This window comes from Physeter macrocephalus, chromosome 7 (genome assembly GCF_002837175.3).
Source record: "Physeter macrocephalus isolate SW-GA chromosome 7, ASM283717v5, whole genome shotgun sequence".
In the NCBI taxonomy this organism is placed as follows: domain Eukaryota; kingdom Metazoa; phylum Chordata; class Mammalia; order Artiodactyla; family Physeteridae; genus Physeter; species Physeter macrocephalus.
The window spans coordinates 78,723,046-78,746,590 of record NC_041220.1 but is presented as its reverse complement, the minus strand read 5'-3'; the positions used below and the strand labels follow the sequence as shown (position 1 = coordinate 78,746,590).

At 39.2% G+C, this 23,545-nt stretch overlaps 1 protein-coding gene across 3 annotated transcripts in view; it reads right to left on the bottom strand.

Annotated features, from left to right (window-relative positions):
- RBM47 (RNA binding motif protein 47) overlaps positions 1 to 23,545 on the bottom strand; it is a 176,966-nt gene that overhangs the window by 21,747 nt on the left and 131,674 nt on the right. For all 3 annotated transcript variants that reach the window (XM_024118411.3, XM_055086076.1, XM_007130953.4), the window contains one exon: positions 14,786 to 14,909. The gene's annotated coding sequence lies outside the window, so the exon portion shown is untranslated. The remainder of the gene's footprint in view (positions 1 to 14,785; positions 14,910 to 23,545) is intronic.

The window sequence follows — 23,545 nt, the reverse complement described above, 5'->3', positions numbered from 1 at the left end:
CTGAAGCCCGGTCTCTCTCTCTCTTTTTTTTTTTTTTTTTTCTGTCTCAGCCGGCAACCTTGTGCTATTTGAAGGCGTGATCCTTGGGAGACACAAAAATCCTCCCATGTCTCTCTTTTATTTAGGGAAGATTCTGGAAGGATAAAGAGGCACTAGAATAATGACATTCTGGGCCATTCCTTCTGTCGGGTCCTGGCTAATCTGAGAAGAGTTAACTGTATTGTTGCTTAAGCTGTATTGATGCTTGTACAGATTTTGTTACGGCAAGGCGCATCATTCAGTGAATGACTGATAAACAGGTGAAAGCCAAGAGGCTCACTTTTCCCAGGCATTTCTATCAGCACATCCCTGAAAATGAGGCATTTGGCTGTGGGTTCCTAAGGACGCTGGCTGTGTACCAGGAGAGGGGTAGCACCACCCACTCCAGAGAGGTGGCGTGGGGGAATTTTCTGTGGGGCTTTGGCAGCACATAAATACCCATTAAGAATCGGCTATCTGGTTCCCTTTAAATAAGCATCACACACATATACTTTTTCTCAACAGGTTAATGGGATAATGCGGAAAACAATGAAACCTGCAAATTCGGCCACATCTGTCTCCTGGATTACCGTTTTCCCAAACTGTGAACAAGCAGTAGGAGGGACTTCTAGTTTCACCCCTTATCTTGGCTCTTTTGACCTACACCTTTGAGGGATCTGGCTCGGAACAGAAAGGATGACTGCCAGACAGATACTGGAGGAGAAGGAGAGCAGCGATGGCTTGTATCATAATAGTAGCTTGAATTTATAGTATAGTGTTTGGCAACTTATAAAATTCTTGCACGTACATAATCTAATATCCTAAAATCCCAGAATTTGAGCTGCAAAGGAACCTTGGGTACCATTTAATCCAAAGTTTCTGAACTTCATTCCCTACTGCCATTTTGGGTGTGATAATTCTTTGTTTTGGGGCGCTGTCCTGTGCACTGTAGGATGTTTCATAGCATCTCTGCCCTCTACCCTCTACATGCCCACCCCCCCCACTCCACGTGTGACAACCAAAAATGTCTCCTGGGGGGCAGAATTGCTCCCTGTTGAGAATTACTGACCAAGTCTGTCTTGGCGTTTTAAACAGATTATACACTTACACATGGGAGGTACTAATTAAATAGGAGTATCCCACACCCAGCATGGGCTTGGTGTCTTGATCTGGCTCTTCCTGTCAAGACTGAGAACTGCGCAACATTTTTCAAAGGTCCAAGGTAGTGTTTTTTTGATACCAAACTGCTCATTTAATTTGGTTGAAAACCTATCAATTTTATTTTTCAAAGCAAAGAACTACCACCTTAAAGCTCTATCACACTGATTCTGTCGTCAAACTGATTTGTCATCCAGCAAACTGACAGGCCTGGGTCACACAAATACCACTTTTGCAATCAGGCTAAGGATCTGCCAAGCTATAGAAATGCCTCATTAAATTCAGACCCCTCTGCTTCATGGACATGTGAAAACTGCTGACAATCTGGTTTTTAAGACTTAGACCTTTCTCTGGTGTCACTGCTGGTTTCTAATTATGTAGAAAGCTTCACTTAAGATTCAGAGTTGTGGGCTGCCCTGGTGGCGCAGTGGTTAAGAATCCACCTGCCAATGCAGGGGACACGGGTTCGAGCCCTGGTCCGGGAGGATCCCACATGCCGTGGAGCAGCTAAGCCCGTGTGCCACAACTACTGAAGCCCGCGTGCCTAGAGCCCGTGTACACGGGTTCGAGCCCTGGTCCGGGAGGATCCCACATGCCGTGGAGCAGCTAAGCCCGTGTGCCACAACTACTGAGCCCACGTGCCACAACTACTGAAGCCCGCGTGCCTAGAGCCCGTGTTCCACAATAAGAGAAGACACTGCAACGAGGAACCCGCGCACTGCAACAAAGAGCAGCCCCTGCTCGCTGCAACTAGAGAAAGTGCACGCGCAGCAACGAAGAACCAATGCAGCCAAAAATAAATAAATTAAAAAAAAAAAGATTCAGAGTTGTTTTTTTTTAAAGACACACTATGAACAATCACTGTAAATGTGCTCCTGGAACACAGTCAATTTACTGATACTAAAATCAACCTCTGTACCCCTTAGGCAGAAGGCAATGAACTGATGAAATAGATGATCAAACAATATTTGTGTATGTGTTCATTCATTCACTCATTCATTCAATCAAACACTCGCTGATTGAACTGACTGAACACTTGCTGTATGCCAGGCCATGCTAGGTGCTTGGCGATACAGTGGTGACTACTGCACAGTCCTTGGGGGTTCCTAGTCTAGCAAGGGTGGACAAAGAAGGAGGGAGAGGAGAGATATCGGAGCAAACATCCTGAGCAAAGATGGGCAGCCACTTAAGATTATTTAACCCTAGGAGGACACATATGTTCTTTCAATAAACATTTTATTGAGTGCCGAAGGTATGACAGTGTCTTCGTAAAGTATACAAGTAACAATGAACCATGGGTCAAAACAGAACCCAAGGAGTGACCCAGCTATAACAGGTGGACAAGGACTGAAAATCTGCACATCTGGTTTAATTATATTTAGAGACAGATGGAAATTCTGCAAGGTGAAGCTCTCCTTATCCTCCTACACTTAAAGTTACATTATCATATATCGCATTACTGCGAACATAATACCCGATGATGTTGTAGTGGAATGAATTAATTAAAATCATGAAAGTCAAAATCAATTTTATTGAGCATCTTTATAAGCCAAACACTCTGCTGACTGCCATCATTTAGCACAGTGAGATGATTTCAGAGGGGGACTGTGTTCCAAGGCATGTCTAGCATTTCTGGAAATGTGGCTGGAGAGTGTATTTCACTTATATGCTACGAAGAGGGTGGCATAAAACACAATAGATGACTTAAATGCAATCCTCCCTGGAGGGAAGGAGATGGGCCACAAATAATCAAAGAATTTCCGTAACGTATGGTTTAAAAACTCGAGTTAATGATAGCTACGATTTTGAGCAATTATTGTGTGCATAAGTCACCTTAAGGAAGTTATTTGATTTTTCGTGACATCCCTATGAGATGAAGTTTAAAATGCAGGCTCTAGAGCAGGGGATCAGCAAACTACAGCCAGAGGGCCAAATTCAACCCTGTGGCTGTTCTTATAAAGTTTTGTTGGAATGTAGCCATGCCCATTTGCTTACATATTGTTTACGGCTGCTTTCATGCTACAATGGCAGAGTTGAACTGCCGCAGCAGAGACTAGTGTGGTCCACAAAACCTAAAATATTTACCGTCTGGCCCTTTATAGCAAAAGACCTGGTCTAGGGTCAGATTTCCTGGGTTTGAGCCCTAGTTCTTTAACTATGGAGCTGTATGACATTGGTTAAGTTACTTAAAGCCTTCATTCCTCACCATCCTCATCTGCAAAATGAAACTGGTGGTAATAATAGTCACTATCTCAAGGCGTCACTGTGAGGAATAAATTACATAATATATACCAAGTGCTTAGAACAAAACCAAGTAGATACTAAGGGTTTGATAAATGTTGGCTATTATTGCCTCCTTTTTAAAGATCAGCAGCTTGAGGCTCAGAGCAATCAAATAACTTACCCAAGACCACTCAGAATTGAAATTTAGCTGATGACAAAGACCAAGCTCTTTCTACCATGGTACTCTGCCTTTGCTATTTTCTTAGTAATAGGAGAGTTAGGGATAGCCAGTGTTAGCAGAATAAAAACAATATCAAGGAGAGATGGACATTGGTTAACAGAGTTGAAGGGAAACTCAAGCACAGATCCACAGTAAAATTGCTGAAAAACCATTCCTTTCTACCAAATGCCTCACTGCACCTGCCACCCTCCCCACTCCTCTTCAGAGAGTTCTACCAACTGTTCCATAGCCTATTTCTGGCCCTTTATAAAGTAGTTAATAGGTTCAAATTTTAATTTTTAGACTTTAAAAAAAATCTATTGAATTAAATTCTTTGTGTGTGTGTGTGTGTGTGTGTGTTACGTGGGCCTCTCAGTTGTGGCCTCTCCCATCGCGGAGCACAGGCTCCGGACGCACGGGCCCAGCCGCTCCGCAGCACGTGGGATCTTCCCAGACCGGGACACGAACCCGCGTCCCCTGCATCGGCAGGCGGATTCCCAACCACTGCGCCACCAGGGAAGCCCTGAATTAAATTCTTAAATGGAAATGTTTAGGGACTAGAATTCACATAATCCAAAGGTTTAAGTGAGAATATGGGACTACGAAGTGGTAGTGGGATGGGCTTACCCAACCCAGGCTCTGGAGTCAGACTGCCTGGCTTATACCCTGGCTCCACCGCTTGAGAAACAAGTGTCATCACACCAGTCATTTTAATCTTTCGTAAGCCTCAGTTTCACCATCTATAAAAATGGTAATAATATACCTCACAATGTTGTGAAGATTAAATGATAATGCATATAAAGCACTTAGAAAAGTACATGGCTATATTAAATGCTCAAATTGACTATATTTTATATTTTCATATCCTATATAATTTTTAAATTATTATTATTTCAGTTGGGCAAAATAGCAGCTGTTTTTCAAGGATGTTCTCTTGGGAGAGAACTATATAGCCACAGCTTAGAATCACAAATTTTCTGCTTGACAATTTAATTTTAAAAGCTAAAGAATCTGAGGGAATTTACTCCCAGATTCTTGTGGATAAACTGGAAGGGAACTTCTATAGCTATTATGTTCTATATTTATATAGGAAAATGCTTTAAGACATTGTAAATGTGAAATGTTATAATCATGCATTTTAAAAGCTAATGATTATGCAAAAAGCAAACACTACGTTCTTTTTGATATTTGTTCAATTGTGTATTATATTCTTTTTATTACTACTTAGTACACCTACACTAATGCTTTGTGTCTACTCACTGAATGTAGTAGTAAATATTGTTTATTAACTATGATATCTTCAAATTACCACTGCAAGTTTAAGAAAGTTACCTGGGAATAATATTCACAGAAAAACTTTATGTGCCAGCATTGGAATATATGAACTGGTAGTTTGATGAATGGTTATTTTTATTATAAAAATATTCTTTAATTTGCAAAGGGATTTATAATAGAGTTCCTTTAGATAGGAAGTCCCCTATGTCATCTAGAATATGATTCAAGTTATTAAAAAATTGATCTCTCTCTATATAGATCTTTCCTGTATATACCTTCCCTATACTGATATACACCTACAAACTATGCCAAAGTATCAGTCCCATTTTCTTGATGGAGAAACTGGATGATCATGTGCTTAAGCTCAAGATCACAATTACACAGTGATAAAATTGGAATTATAATTTAATAAAGGAACCTTATCTTTGGGATGATAGTCTCTAGTTTAACTTCTGTTTGACAATAGGGTCCATTTATATTAAAGACAAAATCTGGGCAGTCCAAATATAGTAGAGATCCAGATATCTATAGCTTTTTAAAAATTCTAAAATTTGTGTGTAAAGAATATTTTTCATTTGCTTAGTTTCTTGAATTTATGCCAAAACAGATTTAGAAAGTGAACTTTCCCAAACATAAGCTTACACAGTCTTTATGATGATGTGTAAATGCTCTTCCTTTCCTCCAATTTCAAACTATATTTGCAAGTGGTAGTTATATAGTAATAATATGGTCTATTATTACTATGCCATATTAAACATGAGTACATGCTCTATGGGATATGTTCTTATATTACCTGCTGGTGGTATGTCAAATAGTAGTATATAAGAATATCATAGGTCTCCTTGTAAGAAAAATGACAAATTGCCTGTTCTGAAACAAAGACTCTGAAATGGAGTGACACAGTCAAACATTAGCTTCAGTTTTAGGTGTGACCTTCTGATTTTGTTTGGTTAACATTAGTCATTTCAGTTCTGACTATGAAAAGATATCTGCTACCACAGGAAAAAAAACAGATCCTGTTTAATGCTGATGTCCTTGTATTTCATTGCCAAGTATCCCAAGGCAATAGTTACAGTGAAATAGCATTTGGCCAGAAATACTCTCAATACTGAATAAGCCATGGGTTACTTTCTTCTACAAATGTTTAAGTTGAATGTGGGTTATTTTTGAAGTTAAAAATATTTAAAAATACCACAACAATACGACTATAATAGGCTCTTTGTGAGAAAAAATATAAAAGAAAGTAAACTTTATAGTGGGAGGCAAAGACGATATGTATTAAAATGCAACTTTAAACTAACCCCCAAATTATATTTTTTTATTCATCAAATGTTTAAATATTATTCTTCCTTTACTACCTTTCTACCTTTGGTCTTCCTCTGGTGGTATCTGGTTTATTATTATTATTATTTTGCATAGAGTGAGAAACGAAAATGATAGTTTAAAGAACAGGTCCTTCTAGCAAAAGTATGGCTAAAGTTAAACCCTAATACTCAGTAGCTTAATTCTTATTATAAAAACCTGGACTCTATTAGAAATGGGGCCATTGGAGAGAGGCCCCTTTATAACAGAAAAAGTCAAATTCACTTTCTATTATGAAGTGATTTTAGACATTTTAGGCTATTTCCACTTTCTTCTACACTGTTTTGAAATGTATTAGAAAAATTAAAAGAATATGGTTTAGGGGCTTCCCTGGTGGTACAGTTGTTAAGAATCTGCCTGTCAATGCAGGGGACACGGGTTTGAGCCCTGGTCCGGGAAGATCCCACATGCCACGGAGCAACTAGGCCCGTGCGCCACAACTATGGAGCCTGTGCTCTAGAGCCCGCGAGCCACAACTACTGAGCCCACAAGCCACAACTGCCGAAGTCCACGTGCCTAGAGCCCGTGCTCTGCAACAAGGGAAGCCACTGCAATGAGAAGCCCGCGCACCACAACGAAGAGTAGCCCCTGCTCACCACAAGTAGAGAAAGCCTGCGCGCAGCAACAAAGACCCAATGCAGCCAAAAATAAATAAGTAAATTAAATAAATTAAAAAAAAAAAGAATATGGTTTATCTCATTAGGTATAATTGAAGCTTTTCAAAGGCAGGGACCTTTATTTTGGTATCCCCAGTGCCTAGCACTGAATGAAAAAATATTTCAATAAAGGAAAAAATTAATGAAAGAACCAGTGAATGAGCACTGTCTTTTATAAGAAACATGGTAGGATAAAGCTACAAAAAGAAATTTAATATTATGTATAACTACCAGTCAATTGCTTTGGATATTTTTTTCAATTTATACTTACCTATTTATTTAACTTTTGCGGTTTACCTGCATTTAGAACTGTGTACAAATAGCCATGCCAAGTACTGTGCAGGGTCTGTCGACATGATCAGAAGAAGCACAGTAAAGAATGGATAGGTCAGCTTTGGTACAGGAGCTGGCATTTCTAATACACAGCTCAGGCACCAGCAGTGTCAAGGGGAAAAGCCCCGCCAACCACTGATTGATGGACTATATCGAAGGCTCCCTAGAAACTTCTTGGTAAAGCAGGCACTGGTCAGGCAGCTGGAGAACTTCCATGACTTTTTTTTTGCCTGAGCCGATATGCTTAGCTTCTACTATATCGTCTCAGGGATTTGGTAGAGATTTTCTGCTGCCACAAGGAAATAGGCACAAAGACAGTGCCTGACCATGAAGACAGTTTCCATATGCTCTCTTATGTGCAGGTGTTTTGAAAGGCTGGGTGTTACAGTGCTTCAGCTCACACATTGGGATAATAGGATCCTTTTCTCCCTGGTATTTCTCTGCTCCTGAGCAGTTCTCTAACATGCAGTAGTGGGTCTTGATGACATGGAAGAGAAATCACAAACTAATCTGATACTGAATAGAATATAGAAGTTCACAAATGTCTATGTAGGAAATCTCCAAGTTTCCTGATCCAGTAGTGTCACTTACCCTATCTGTCTTGCCACACAGGTAAGCAACCTCTTGTTCAGAGGGGAAAAGGTGGGGAAGCAGCAATGGGACCTCTGGTTTTAGGGGAGAAAAAAATCACTATTGCCGTCTTTCCTCCTTATTCATATTTCTTCATAATTTCTTTTTCTTAATTATTTTTTTCTCATTCTCATTGAATATCCCTGGTTTTCAAATGTAAATACCTGGTTAGTAAGTACCCCAGAGTAACATAAAGGAATACAGCGATGCTACTGTCTGATTAGTAGCTGTTTGCTTTAATCCTTGTTTAAATAACACACACACACACACACACACACACACACTTTTTACCGGGTATTCACCACTTGAACAAAATGTAGTAATATATGGTTTTAAACTAGGGAAAGGAAGAGAGTTTCTCAATTACAAATTATTTAAATACTAAATTGCTAACTTTTTCAAGGTAGAATTTGCAGAGGTTTTTTTTTTTTTTTTTTTTTTTTTCTTGTGGGTCGGGCATAGGGAAGTTGCTCTATTCTGAGGAAAGGTATTTATTAAAAGAAGGAGAAGAAGAGAGGGTGGAGGGGAAGGAGAACCAGTTTTCCCAGTCTCTATAATTTAACTAGGCAGTTAAAGTTAACTGGAAATTTACATAAAAGTTACATAGAGTATAAAAGTTATACAGAAAGCAGAACTATATTAGTTAAAGAAACTCATGAAATATAGACTGAAATTTAAGAATGGAAATGAACAGAAAATATATCTCCAGAGTTTTCCTGAACCTAGGGCATTTAGAATAAAATGGTCAAGTGTCAGGAAGCTTATGATTTTTCAGGTATAATAAACTCCTGGGACTATTGCTGGAGATGTAATTGCTGTTCACGTCCCATGCAGTCCGTACTTTCCTTGTGTGCACTTGGAGTTAATATTTCAATTGAAAAACTAGCATACCAACGAAAACGCCCCTGATTTAAGCTCGTCATTTATTCCCAGTCTCACAGGGAAATACTGGATATTCTTTGAGTTAATAAAGTGTGAAATCATTTTAATGCTTCAAGGGAAATATAGTACACCAGTCTTGCAAACTGTTTTCAGAAAGTGTGGCTTAGCTTATCCCACCTGACATCAGAAAACTTAATAGGCTTAGTTATTTCCTTTTTCTCTAAGTCGCCTTTTATGGCAAAGAGAAGATGAGGACCTAGAGCAGCAAACAGTTTATGTCTGTAAACCAGTCCCCATGAAAAACAAGAGGGGACAGACTGGGTCACAGTGTGTTTCTCATAGGTCCGGAAGTCAGAGTCTTAGTAGATAAACACTAATTTATTTGAGAGTTGGATGCCCAACTGCCAATACTGGGTTCTAATGTTGAGAATTTAATAATTCATGTGCAGAATCCTGCAACTATGAGTTATGTTAGTGGGGCGATGTTATCTCCAAGCCTGTCAGAGCAGCGAGTGCAGGGCAGACCTTTGGTCCTGGTGATACTGGATGAGGCAGCTTACACCGCCTGGTAGTTTCTTCTTCTCAAGATTCTGCAAGTGAAGGCTAAGCAGACCCTCACATTTTACACTGTAAGCACATTTAGGTTCTGTCCACTGTAAAACAGATCTAGGATAACTGTTTTGGAAATACAGTTTGCCCACATAACTGTGGCTCATCTAGTTTGGTTTCTCTAAGGCAGCACCAAGAGAAATTTATTTTTGTACGAACATAAATAAATAAAAATTTGCTGTAGCCCACAATTCACAGTCACAGTGCATCATGGAGTGACCTCTCTCTTTTCCTCTGCTACCAAGTATATGTACATATAACACACACACACGAACACAACACATATACACACACTCCCTTTTTTCTTCTCAGCCTAAAATGCTATCTACCTTTGCTGTTCTTTTTTTTTTTTAACATCTTTATTGGAGTATAATTGCTTGACAATGGTGTGTTAGTTTCTGCTTTATAACAAAGTGGATCAGCTATACATATACATATATCCCCATAACTCCTCCCTCTTGCGTCTCCCTCCCACCCTCCCTATCCCACCCCTCACACCAGTCAGAACGGCCATCATCAAAAAATCTACAAACAAATGCTGGAGAGGGTGTGGAGAAGAGGGAACCCTCCTGCACTGCTGGTGGGAATGTAAATTGATACAGCCACTATGGAGAAGTGGGCTACATCAAAATGAAAACTTTTGTGAATCAAAGAACACTAAAAAAAAAAAGAACACTGTAAGCAGAATGAAAAGGCAACCCATGAAACAGGAGAAAATAATTTCTCAAAATATTAAGGAATTAATATCCAGAGTATACAAAGAACTCCTACAATTCAACAATAAAAAAGCAAACCAACCAATTTAAAAATAGGCAGTTCTCCAAAGATGATACACAAATAGCTAATAAGCATAAGATGCTCAACATCCCTAATTATTAGGAAGATGCAAATCAAAACCACAATAATATACCACTTCATACTTGTTGGGATGTCTATGATTTAAAACAAAACAGAAGGGCTTCCCTGGTGGCGCAGTGGTTAAGAATCCGCCTGCCAGTGCAGGGGACACAGGTTCGATCACTGGTCCGGGTAGATCCCACATGCCACGGAGCAACTAAGTCCGTGCGCCACAACTACTGAGCCTTGCGCTCTAGAGCCAGCAACTGAGCCCGTGCGCCACAGCTACTGAGCCTGCGCTCTAGAGCCCATGAGCCACAACTACTGAGCCTGCGCTCTAGAGCCTGCGAGCCACAACTACTGAACCTGCGCTCTAGAGCCCGTGCTGTGCTACAAGAGAAGCCACCGCAATGAGAAGCCCGCGCACCGCAACGAAGAGCAGCCCCCGCTTGTGGCAACTAGAGGAAGCCCGCGCGCAGCAACGAAGACCCAATGCAGCCAAAAATAAATAAATAAAATAAATAAATTTATAAAAAACAACAACAAAAAAAAACAAATAAGTGTTGGCAGGAATGTGGAGAAATCGAAACCCTTGTGCATTGCTGGTGGGAATACAAAATGGTGCAGCTGCTGTGGAAAACAGTATGGTAGATCCTCAAAAACTTAAACATAGAATTATCACATGATCCACCTGTTCCACTACTGCGTTTATACTCAAAAGAATTGAAAACAGGGATTCAAACAGATATTAGTACCACCCATGATCATAGCAGTATTATTCACATAGCCCAAAGGAAATAACCCATATGTTCATCAATGCATGAATGGATAAACAAAATGTAGTATATATACAAAATAGAAAATTATTCAGCCTTATAAAGGCAGGAAATTCTGGCACATGCTACAACATGGATGAACCATGAAAATATTATGCTAAGTGAAACATGCCAGACCCAAAAGGACAAATATTGTATGATTCCTCTTATATGAGATACCTGGAATAGTCAAATTTATAGAGACAGAAAACAGAATGGTGGTTGCCAGGAGCTGGAGAGAGGGAGGAATGGAGATTATTGTTTAATGGGTACAAAGTTTCAGTACAGGAAGATGAGAAAGTTCTAGAGATGGATGGTGGTGATATTTGCACAACAATGGGAATGTATTTAATGTCTCTGAACTGTACACCTAAAAATGATTAAAATGGTAAATTTTATGTTATGCATATTTTACCACAAAAAAAAAAAGAGTCATGGAAAACCAGCAGAGTTAATATATGGAATGAAAGGGAGGAAGGAATCCAGATTTTTAAGAGAAAATGGGAAAATGATTAGACAAATGATGTTCTAGGTTATGCAGCTTTTTTCTTCATATTTATGATTCAAATTGCAAAGAGAAGCAAATGATCAATATATTGGCTTTTCAACTGAGACTTTTCAAGTGTGTGAAATCTAGTCAAAAAGTGTCCTTGTTCCAAGATTAAGATTAGAGCTAGTCTGAGGTATTATTACAATTCCTTCATGCTTTTAGATTTTGGAAGTTGTTCCAACATACATGTAACTCTTTTTCCTAAGTACAAAACAAACCGGTATTACAAAGTGGCACAAAATCTGAGTAGAAAGGAATCCAGCAAATATTTATGAAGTATCTACTGTGTGTTAAAATGCAAGGGACAGTCTACTTCAAAGAGAGAGCAATGGCCAGTGGCAGACTTTCTTGCCAAAGTTTGGCCCAGTCTCCCTGACATTGCTCAGTGTATGTCAGTAGTTGAGTCAGACAATTTTTTTTTTTTTTTTTTTGCGGTACGTGGGCCTCTCACTGTTGTGTCCTCTCCCATTGCAGGGCACAGGCTCCGGACGCGTAGGCTCAGTGGCCATGGCTCACGGGCCCAGCCGCTCCACGGCATGCGGAATCTTCCCGGACCGGGGCACGAACCCGTGTCCCCTGCATCGGCAGGCGGACTGTCAACCAGTGTGCCACCAGGGAAGCCCAAGTCAGACAATTTTAACATTTCTGGTAGATGTAAGTGGTAATGGCGAAGGATAGCTAAATATTCATAAGCTTATTTACTCCTTAAACCTGTTTGGTGTGTTCCAAAGTTTGAAAATCTGATTAAAATTCATAAACAGTACCACTACTAGGACAGACTTTCAGTGTATGGGTGGTGAGGATGATGATTAGACAGAACTCGTCTGTAGAAACGATCACTTTAAAATTCTAGTCATGACTCTCCAAATTTCTGTGAAGCCCACTGACCATTCCTTTGCTTTGGGGGTCCTCGGCCTTTGCTATTTTATCTATTACCTATGAATTATAGATGTTAGAGCTAAAAGAAACCTTAGAGGCCATCTTGAAGGATTTTCCTATTACTTTACTTTTACATTTAAAAATATGATTAACTTGAAATTTTTTCCTAGTATTTAACGCAGGGAAACTTTTTTTCTCCTAAAGAACTGGTGTGATTTCACTGTCGGATAATGGAAATTATACAACACATCATGTTGTTCAAAGTTTAGATATCTTCATTGCTGTTTTCACTACCTTGTGTACTCACATATTTTTACTAAAAACCACCTCAGACACTCTTTAGATGTAGACAAATTGAACCTCTCACTTTAAAGAAGAAGAAGCAGGTCTTGAGAAGTTAAGTGACCTATCCAAGGTTAAGTATTCTTGTTTGTTGTTTGTCTGGACTCACCAACTGAATTAAGCTTCTCGTAGACAAAGAAAAGCTCTTTTGTTCCCTGGAAGCACATAGTGCAGAAATGAACACAAGCAGTCGTAACAAATGCCAAGTGAATGAATGCAAGCCTCATAGGTGCTTTCCCCCATGAACAGGTCTGAGAGATCAAGGTGGATGCAGTGTCGATTAGATGATACTGTCTTCTACTTCAGAGACCTGGTGCTGGTTAAGGCTGGGCTGGGCCAGGGGGAGGGAACAGGCTTATACTTCCTGAGCTTCTGTAGAAATATTTATAATTTAAAATCTTCTCAACGTGATAGAATTCAATCTGTATATGTGTGTAGTGGTATGAACATTGTCATATATAATAGGTGGGGATGGGAAGGCAAATATAATTTGGTACATTTCTGGAGGATAGTTTGACAACATCAAGAGCTTTACAGTAGTCATTAAAAGCAGTTCCTTCTCATTAATTCCATTTATAGAAATTTACCCCAAGAAAATAATTGGAGACATGAGTAGAATTTATAGTCAGGTATGTTCACTACTGTGGTATTTATAGCATAATGTAATGAACATAATAGCATGTATTTATATGTATTGTAACAAACAATATTCAACAGTATGGAAATGGCTATAAAAATTACAGCATAGTTGTAGGCTAGAATACTTATTTCATGTTCTCAACTCTGTTAACCTTGTTAAAAAATATTTTAGAATATATATGAAATATTTTTAAAAACTTAAAAGAGACTAAATATACTATCATGTTAACTGTGGTTACCTTTCGATTGTGGGATTATAAGTAATTTTATGTTATTCTTTAATTTCCAAGTTTCCTTTAATTAATATGCTTTCAGAAAAAGAAAAAATATATATAATTAAAACAATTTTAGCTCTCTGAGTCCCTGAATCCAGAACCCAGCCTAGAGGATATGAAAAGGGACTTCGGGGCTTCCCTGGTGGCGCAGTGGTTGAGAGTCCGCCTACCGATGCAGGGGACACGGGTTCGTGCCCCGGTCCGGGAGGATCCCACATGCCGCGGAGCGGCTGGGCCCGTGAGCCATGGCCGCTGAGCCTGCGCGTCCGGAGCCTGTGCTCCGCAACGGGAGAGTTGTTGGGAAATCAGTGTCACCAGTAGCCCCTCCCTAACACACAGGGATCTACTGCCTCTACCTTTCAAAGCTAAGTGAGGGCCGTGTCTGCGGCCGGGAGGGCTGCCCGTCCAAGGTTCTGGGTGAAGCTGATACGAGCAGCCTCTTTCTTCTACGCCTGCGTCCCTGCCATAGCATACATAGGATTATCACCCACAGAATAATAATACCTTCTGTCTGTGGAGAATTATATAGTTGTCACAGTATATTTACATATGTTGTAATTCATTGGATTGCCATGATTTGGAGAGTCTAACATAACAGTAGTTATTTTTACCTTATATGACAGGTGAGGAAACTAAGGCACAAGGATTGTTCGAGAACATACCAGTATCTTCTGTAGCTTGTACAAAGGACCCTTCCTTGCAACCAAAATTTCAAAGACAACTCTGATTGAAATACCCTTGATCTTTGTGTGTGTGTGTGTGTGTGTGTGTTTGTGTGTGTGAGGGAGACAGATTTATAAGCAATGCACATTTTTCCTTAATTCCTAAGATGCTCACATATCAGCAGCAGTAGTTTCTCCTCTTGGGCCACAAAGATGTAAACAACAAAGAAATAAGGATTTTATATTGTCGGTTCAAAATGACTTACCAAATGACTTATCAAGTTGTATGTACTACTAACGTTGCGACATAAACATACACCAGGTACACATTGTCTATACAGCAGACATCCTGGTTCATAAGAATGAAAATTTAATGTTTTCCTTAAGTGAAGAAGAAAAGGACACCAACGATGTACTTACCAAAAACCACCAATTTGATTTGTCTGGTCCTTTACACGATGTTGAACAAGAATATACAAGGAGATTCAGGCAGCTTCCTCGGGATTTCTCAGTTCAATTTGTGGAGTGCCCTTTGAGGCAAATCCTAAGAGGTAAAAAAAAAATTGCTAGGAATGTTTTCTATTTGAATATAATTTTCATATGTGCATTACAAATTTGGGGCCATTTTCTTCAAAAAATGAACTACTATTACTAATTATCATAGTCTCTACAAACCAAGAAATGCAACCCTTTATTCCTCCTCCTATCCTTGAAAAGACAGGGAACAGTAATAAGAAAATGACCAATTTCTTCCTTTGTTTTATTTTCCCCTCTGTCTTATTTATCCGCACACCCCCGCCACCGACTCCAAAATGCACAACATAATGTTTAGGAATGAATACACATGTAGCTTATATTTTATGCTTATAGATTCACAAAAAGAAAAGGTGGCGCTCTTTACAGAGATGATACTATCTAGCTCATGGACTCCCCCTTCCCCATTTGGGGGCTTATACAACACATCACTATGGATCATCACATTCTTGCCTGCTGAATCCAAAGAGGGTCTCAGAAACCACTGAAACATGTGCTCCAGCCAGCCACTACCAACTGATTAGAAGTGGTATAAAAGCAACTTGTTATTCTGCCCTAAAATGAATAGTTAAGACTCTTCTGAGGATGTTCTTTGCATGGAGTACTATAGAAAGGAGGATTTGGGATCCTAGGATAATCTTAAAAGTCATGATATAGAAAACATTCAAATTAAGAAACAAGTTCAAGATAAGGGTATTTTGGATGAGATGTTAAAATATATCCTAAGCACAAAACTTTTACTTGTATTTCACATCTGGAAATATAATCTACCAAACTTCAGGAATATTCTCTCCTCACTATGGAGAGCCCTCATTAAGCCATCTGAAGATCCAAATGACTTCCATGATTCAATATGGCATAGTGGCTGCAACACCAGACTCGGAGCACCTAGAAGACTGGGATTTTAACTCTAGCTCTGCCATGCCTTGTTCTGTGTTCTCAGGCAAATTATTTTACCTGGCTGAGCCAAAGTTTGCTCCCCTGAAGAAATAAAAGAGTTGGATTACCAGTAGTTTTCAAACTGGTTTTTTAATATGTGTTTTGTTTTGCTTCGTTTTTTTAGGTGTAGCGTCCTTTCTTCCACCAAAAATTTACCTAGATGCAGAAACAAACTGATAAAACAGGAGCTGGCTAAACTGGTGGTTGGGGATGATATGGGGAAGCATCTCCACCCATTCTGCTCCATCATCCACAGGGGCTGTGTGGGAACACCATAGGATCTTTAGGACCATAGAGCACAATTTGGAACCAGCCAATTAAATGGCCTCTAGGGACTTCCCTGGTGGTCCAGTGGGTAAGACTCCACGCTCCCAATGCAGGGGGCCTTGGATTGATCCCTGGTCGGGGAACTAGATCCCACATGCATGCCTAAACTAAGAGTCTGCATGCCGCAACTAAGAAGCCCGCATGCTGTAACGAAGATCCCGTGTGCTACAACTAAAACCCGGTGCAGCCAAAATAAATAAATAAATAAACAAATAAATAAATGGCTTCTAAAGTCAGTTACAGCTCCAAAATTATTCTGCCATAACTATATTGCAATGACTGGCAAGGCATTCAATGGGATTCATAACTTTATGGGAACACAAGCAATAAAACTAAATCAGGGCTTCCCTGGTGGTGCAGTGGTTAAGAATCCGCCTGCCAAAGCAGAGGACATGGGTTCGAGCCCTGGTCTGGGAAGATGCCACATGCTGCAAAGTGGAGCAACTAAGCCCATGTGCCACAACTACTGAGCCTGCTCTCTAGAGCCTGCAAGCCACAACTACTGAGCCCACGTGCCACAAATACTGAGGCCTGCGTGCCTAGAGCCCGTGCTCCGCAACAAGAGAAGCCACCGCAATGAGAAGCCCGCGCTCAACAAGGAGTAGCCTCCACCTGACGCAACTAGAGAAAGCCCGCGCGCAGCAACAAAGACCCAACGAAGCCAAAAGTAAATAAATTAAATAAATTTAAAAAACAAAAAACTAAATCATACTCCAATAAAGATGTTAAAAAAAAACACAACTAAATCATGAGCTGGCTTTAATCCTTAGTATCAATGATCTACTAAAAAAAAAAAAGCCACACCCTCAAATAAATCATAGAGTAATTGCTGTTAAACTCTGTACATCTCAAAGCATATAATCCTCACCCTCGTCTGTGAGGTCGATTTTCTAAATGCTACATCCTGGATAATACCTAATGATCAGCATCACAGTGTTTGACAAATAAAAATAAATGTGCAAATTACAAGCCGTGCCCTGAAATTAATTCCACCCTGTCAAGGCAACAGAATAAAATGTAGACTCCTGCACTATTCATTTACGAGTTAAGTGAACCCAGACAAATTAATCAACTTTTCTGAGCCTCAGTCTCCACATCCATAAAGTGGAGCTAATTCCTTGCAAGACTGCATGGAGAAGAGAGAAAATACTTGTAAAGCACCATTCCTGGCACATATTTGTGCAGAATTGTAAGTTTTCTCTCTATAATGGCAAATTTTTTCCTTTGAGAAATAATATCATGGTAATGGACATGTAAACTCTATGAATTGGAAGCAAATTATTAATATATAAATGAAATTATAGGTTTTATATAGTTTTGTGCTAAATCTTAATGATGGGAAGAAGAATTACTGAAGTGCCTTTCACAGCTATTCAAGTAACAGAAAATTTCCCCCAAATAAAACACTTCAGACTATTTGTTTCCAGAAAAATCTGATTTTCCAGAATGGCTCCAAACATAACCCATTTCGTAAATATTTTAATATTATTTTGTCATAAAAATCTTCAAGCGAAACCCACATGCTACTTTCTTCCTGTGGCTTCACACTCCTCCTGACACAAAATTGGGTGTCTCGGGGCACCCTGTTTGAGAAGTCGATCTCTAGTACAAATCCTCCATTTTACTGTGGAGGAAACGGTCTTACTGAAGGTCATGTAAAATTTGTGGGGAAGTTCTTAGAGAAAAGAAATATTTCCAGACATAAACTGGGTTAATTCATTCATTCCAACCCCTCACCCACTCCTCGTTCTGTGAAAAAGCTATGGATATTGTCCATTATATCATGAAGTCTTTAGGAAGACCAACTAGGGAAATTTTTCTTAGAGTCCAGTAGAAGAAAAAGCTGTTCTGAGCAGAACACTGGTTTGTTTTCAGTTTTTCAGGCATGTGAATCTTAAGAGTTACTCATGGGTCCTTCTTCAACAAATGGTGGGATCTGAGGGCAATCGTTTGTTGGACTTAGGACGCCTGTGGCATCATCTTAATATGCCTACCCTGATTTTTTTACCCTCTCTTCTTTGTCTACCATATGTATTTTTGAAAGCTGTTCAAATCCACTTTTGCAATGAGGCGGGGTGTAAATAAGTATGTGAAATTAATAAATGTATTGTTTCCCAAAGGATGTTCCAATCTAATACCAAGTTCCATGTCACGTTCTGCTTCCCTCAACTCTCACGCATAAACCGAGGCTAAAAATAACTTTCTCACCCTGACTCCTCCACCAACAAATGAGAATTCTGTTTCTTAAAAACAAATCCTTGGGCTTCCCTGGTGGCGCAGTGGTTGAGAGTCTGCCTGCCGATGCAGGGGACACGGGTTCGTGCCCCGGTCCGCCTGCGCGTCTGGAGCCTGTGCTGCGCAACGGGAGAGGCCGCAGCAGTGAGAGGCCCGCGTACCGCAAAAAACAAAAAACAAAAAAACACACAAATCCTTTCTAAAGATAAACCAGTTGCCCACACCCAGGGACGCTAGTACACGGGCCTAAAGCTACCGGGAGACTACCAGGGCAACAGCCTAGTAACAAGAGTTCTGGTTCTCGCTTTGCCACCAGCAGTGTGAGACCACCAGTATGCCACTTAGCTTTTTGGCCTCAGCATCCCTCACCGGTATACTGAAGCTGCTATTAACACCACATGTGAGCGTCGTTACAAGGATAAAATGAGACACTACATTTGAACGCATCATGTAAACTGCCAACCATCAACTCCGGCCTGGATGCCTGCAGTAGTATCCCAGCTGACTTCGACCCATCCACTCTTGCCTGCTGCAAACAATCTGGCTCTCAAGACAGGCAAAGTGACCTTTTAAAAACACACAATTTAATCATGTCACCCTCCTGCTTAAACCTCTACACTCTCTTCCACTGCCCTCAGAATAAAATCAGTATCCCTAGTAAGGGGTATAAGGAAGACTTTGGCTGCTCCTCCAGCCTCATCTTGTGTCACTTCACCCTTAACACTTGCTGTTCCCAGTGCTTTAAACCCTCACCAATGCTCCTACCTAGCCAGCTTGTTCTCATCCTCACACTTCACTCCTCAGAGGTCATCCCTGGAGCCCCTCAAAACATTCCTGAAACATCATATAATCCCTCACAGCACTTCTCGTAACACTGGCTTCAACCTCGTGAAACTGCTGTTTGGGGGGGACGAAAACGGTAGAATATTGGCAACTTTATATGGTTTAATCTTACAGTAGTTGGTATAATAGCAGTCTTCTCCAGGCAATGGTAAGCTTGCCCGGGGCAGAATCTAGATCTGACTCATTACTATAATCCCAGTGTCTCACACACAATCCTAGCACAGAGTAGGTGCTTCATAGTTTAATTAGTGTGAGGGATTGTTACTACTTTTTTAATGCTAAGCACATAATTTACATATTGTCAATGGTAGTATCATGTTTTTATTCAAATGCCACTTCTGTGTTGCATAGGAATAAAATGAAGAAATAGAACACAGAAAATCACTTTTTACAGATTTTCATTTCTGGCATTTCTGGAAAGAAAGAATGAATTCTAGTAAGTATAATACATATCATTGGGGATAGAATTTAGCCCACTGGTATGGTATCATTTATGGATTTTTTTCTTTTTTAACTCAAATGTTTCTCACCAAAGGGCAAAAGGAAAACAACTCTCAAAGGAAACCAGATGATTTGGATTTATCTTTTTTTACAGCTTTTGCCACGTGACAGCAAATCAATTAGGGGGGAAAACTAGCATATAAAAGAGTGCTAGACTTGAAACCGAGGAATTTAAGAACACACTTCCCCATGATATTCAAAAAGAATGCATCTAAAACATTCCCAGATCGCCTTACCCAACTATGCCTTATGTTGTGTCCCTCCTGAATTGAACAGAGGAAAGACCAAGTCTGAACAAGTTGGGATGATGTACAGGGTAGGGGAGGCTTGTTCACAAAGCATGTAACTTAATAATATTAATAACAGCTAATATTCACAGAGTACTTATTATGCACCAGGCACCGTGCTAAGCATTTCGTGTACACTGTCTTATTTAACCATTACTACAACCCCACAAAGCAAATTCTATGGTTATACTCATCCTGGAGATGAGGGAACTAAACAGAGGGAGGCTGCCCATTTGCTCAGGTCCTTTAACTGTAAATGATGAAGCTGGGATTCAAACCCAGGAGGTCTGAGACCAGAATCTGTGCTCTTAATTATTCTGCTCTATGGAAGAATCCGATTGCTTCTACACCCCAGTCTGGAAGAGTGGAAAACTAAAATTTGTGTTATAACAAAAGTGACAAATTACTCTATATGTATTTATATTGCAGCTTCAGAGTCCTTTATGAGAAGCCAAAACTGTGAATGGCAAACCCATGGATTTTCAAGGCCCAACATCTAAGAATTTTTTGAAGCGTCTCAATATTCAACTTTAAACAGTAAAATATATTCTCAACTTGGGTTAGAAATAAAGATAGGAGTTTAACTTTTTGGATGTAAAGGAGAGAATGTTAGATACTCATAAATATCATGAGCTCAGAAATACCTCATTACCCAATTTGTTCCCTAGATTCTTGAAAAGCTGGCACATTTGGGGAAGTTTTTGAGAAATCAGAGATCCCATGAAAGGAGTAAACAGAGCCTGCAATTTCACTTTCTACGGTTGTCAATAATCTCTGATCAGATCGTTCTTTCTTGCTAACATTTAATAAAATAATCTACCTCTTTTAGTAGCAAAGAAAACAAACACACTAACATTCACATCACAGCAATTACTTTTAAAACTAACCCAAGTTACTAATTCTTTACGTATGATTCACAGGTGGTGGTTATTGATATATCACTACCCGCCCCCCCTCCATCTTTATGCATTGACATTTGACCCTTTTTATAATGTGCACCTTGTACCAGTGAAACCTAAGGCACCAGCTAGTTACTCATTAAACTTGGGTGCCAAGGGCTGACTCGTACAAATTATGCTGTTAACTGCCCGGCCTGGCCTGTGGGCAGAAGTGGAAAAAGCAATCATCATAGCTGTGAAATTCTGTCATATCGGCAGAACTGAACTACAAATTGCAGCAATTCGTGCCTGACCTCTGATCTGTGAAGTTAGTCTAAACCTTTGAACCTCAGCTTGGAATTGAGAAACAGCATTTACTTGTACCAGAGAAGATGGCTGCTGTGAATAGTTAACTCCATGACTGGTGCTCGATCTACATCCACCTCCCCCCAAAGAGTCAACCACACAAGAGACTTATGAGGGAGATCTCGAGAGTAAACTTCTCATAAAGTGGCATTATGAACAAATCTAATATAAGTAGAAAATTTCAGGATGCAAGTCTTTTAAAGGAACATATAAAAATAATTTTTGAAAAGGGGAGAATCTGAGATAACTGAAATCACTGGGCATTTATACCTAGTGAAAATGTGCACTAAAAAAATTCTCTTTACAAGTTAAACAAAAATAGAGTTTTAACTAAACACTAAAATTAACTCTGCTCAATATTCTGCAACAACCTAACTGAGAAAAGAATTTGAAAAAGAACAGATACACGTATAACTGAATCATTTTGCTGTACACCTGAAACTAACACAACGTTGTTAATCAACTATAGTCCAATATAAAATAAAAATTAAAAAAAATTTTTACCAGATGGTACCATCTCTCATATTATATTTTTAAACAAATATATTATCTAATTTCTGTTAGAAATTTACAGCTTTTAAATTTACAGCTTTACAGCTGTAATTTTACAGCTGTAAATTTACAGCTTTTAAATTTACAGCTTTTAAAGCCCATATTAAGCCATTTCTGAGAAAAAGCAATCATGGGAAACCACTTAAACTTTTCTTTGAACTCAAACTTACCTTCTGATACTAAACATTAGATGTAGGCTAATGAATAAGTATAATAATATATTTTTTTATGTATACATTTTGTCACAACATTGATTCATCATACTTTATTCATAATTAAGAGGGCTTTTCTTTTCAGGATTAGCTTCAAATGCTATCCAAATCGCTCCATTTCCAGGTAGAAAGAAGCGAATAAAGATTCTTTATCTCTGGTTTCTTTGAGTTAATATTAGAACAAATCTAAACAGCACATAAAATATAACTAAACTATTCGTTCTAATAAAAGTGAAACTAATTTATGTAGTCTTTAAAGTATAAAAACCTACACTTAACTAATTCCATTTTATAAACTTTACTATTGGTTTGAAAAAATGATTGATACAAGAGTCTTCTTATACCAGCACTTTACTCAGAGGAAAAGTCATTATCACTAACTTCTGTGCAGTAATTCTCAAGAGCTAATTCCATTAATTTCTCATTTTTCCTTCCCACATGTCACTTAAAATTTCTTCTTTAACGACTGACTCTGAAATGACTTTGGAAAATAAATGTGGACATTATTGATAAATTCCTGCTTTTTGTCCCATAATCAAAATAGCAGCAGTCTATGAAAACATGACTTTTTTTTCCCACCTAGTTCTTTCAAGTTTGTTAAAGTGAAGAGATGCTAGACAAACTAATTTTTAAAAAAAATGTTCTTAGCTTAGGAATTTCGGTTTTGCTGCTGTAAGACAAACTGTGCAGCATTTGAAATTCTCACAAACTTCTTTTTTCTTTTTTTTTTTTTGCCTTCGGTTAAAAACAAAACAGATCATTTGTTTATTCTACATGATCTAAATTACTTTAACCAACTCCTCTCTTCCAATTACAACAAATAAGGTGTCCCCTACCTTTCCAGTCTTGAAATCTGGATGCAACAGGCTAATGGTAACAAAAGCTTTCCTTAAGCAAACTTCACTCCTGATCCAGGAACTGCGTAACTCTGTTATACATGGCACACCTCTCCTCATTGGTCAATGAGCTTTGGCCACTTAAATGCCTTGGGAGTCATTTGCTAAGGGCACCTGAAATGAACTTGAGTGGGTGGTACAGAAAGAAGGGAGGTGTTAAAATTGCCAGATACAAAACGCTCAACAGCAGCCTGAAAATTTAATAGCAAACCTACTGTAACAAATGGATCTGGGGAAGACCCAAGAAGACAAAAGCTCTGACATTTCATAGAGAAGGAAATTTAACTGAAATACTTTATTCATACACCAATACTGACTAAAAGGAAACAAATGATTTTTTAAATTCACCTTCCTAGAAACAAGATGGATGTCCATTACATTGTTCTGCTTGCTGCAAAGAAAACAGTAATTCTTACTTCACTTGAGTTGTTGAGTTCTAAGCACTTTATGTATGAACACACATATAAACTGCTTAGAAAATTTCCTGGCATATAGAAAGTACACAAAAAATACTACTATGGGCTTCCCTGGTGGCGCAGTGGTTGAGAGTCCGCCTGCCGATGCAGGGGACGCGGGTTCGTGCCCCGGTCCGGGAAGATCCCACATGCCG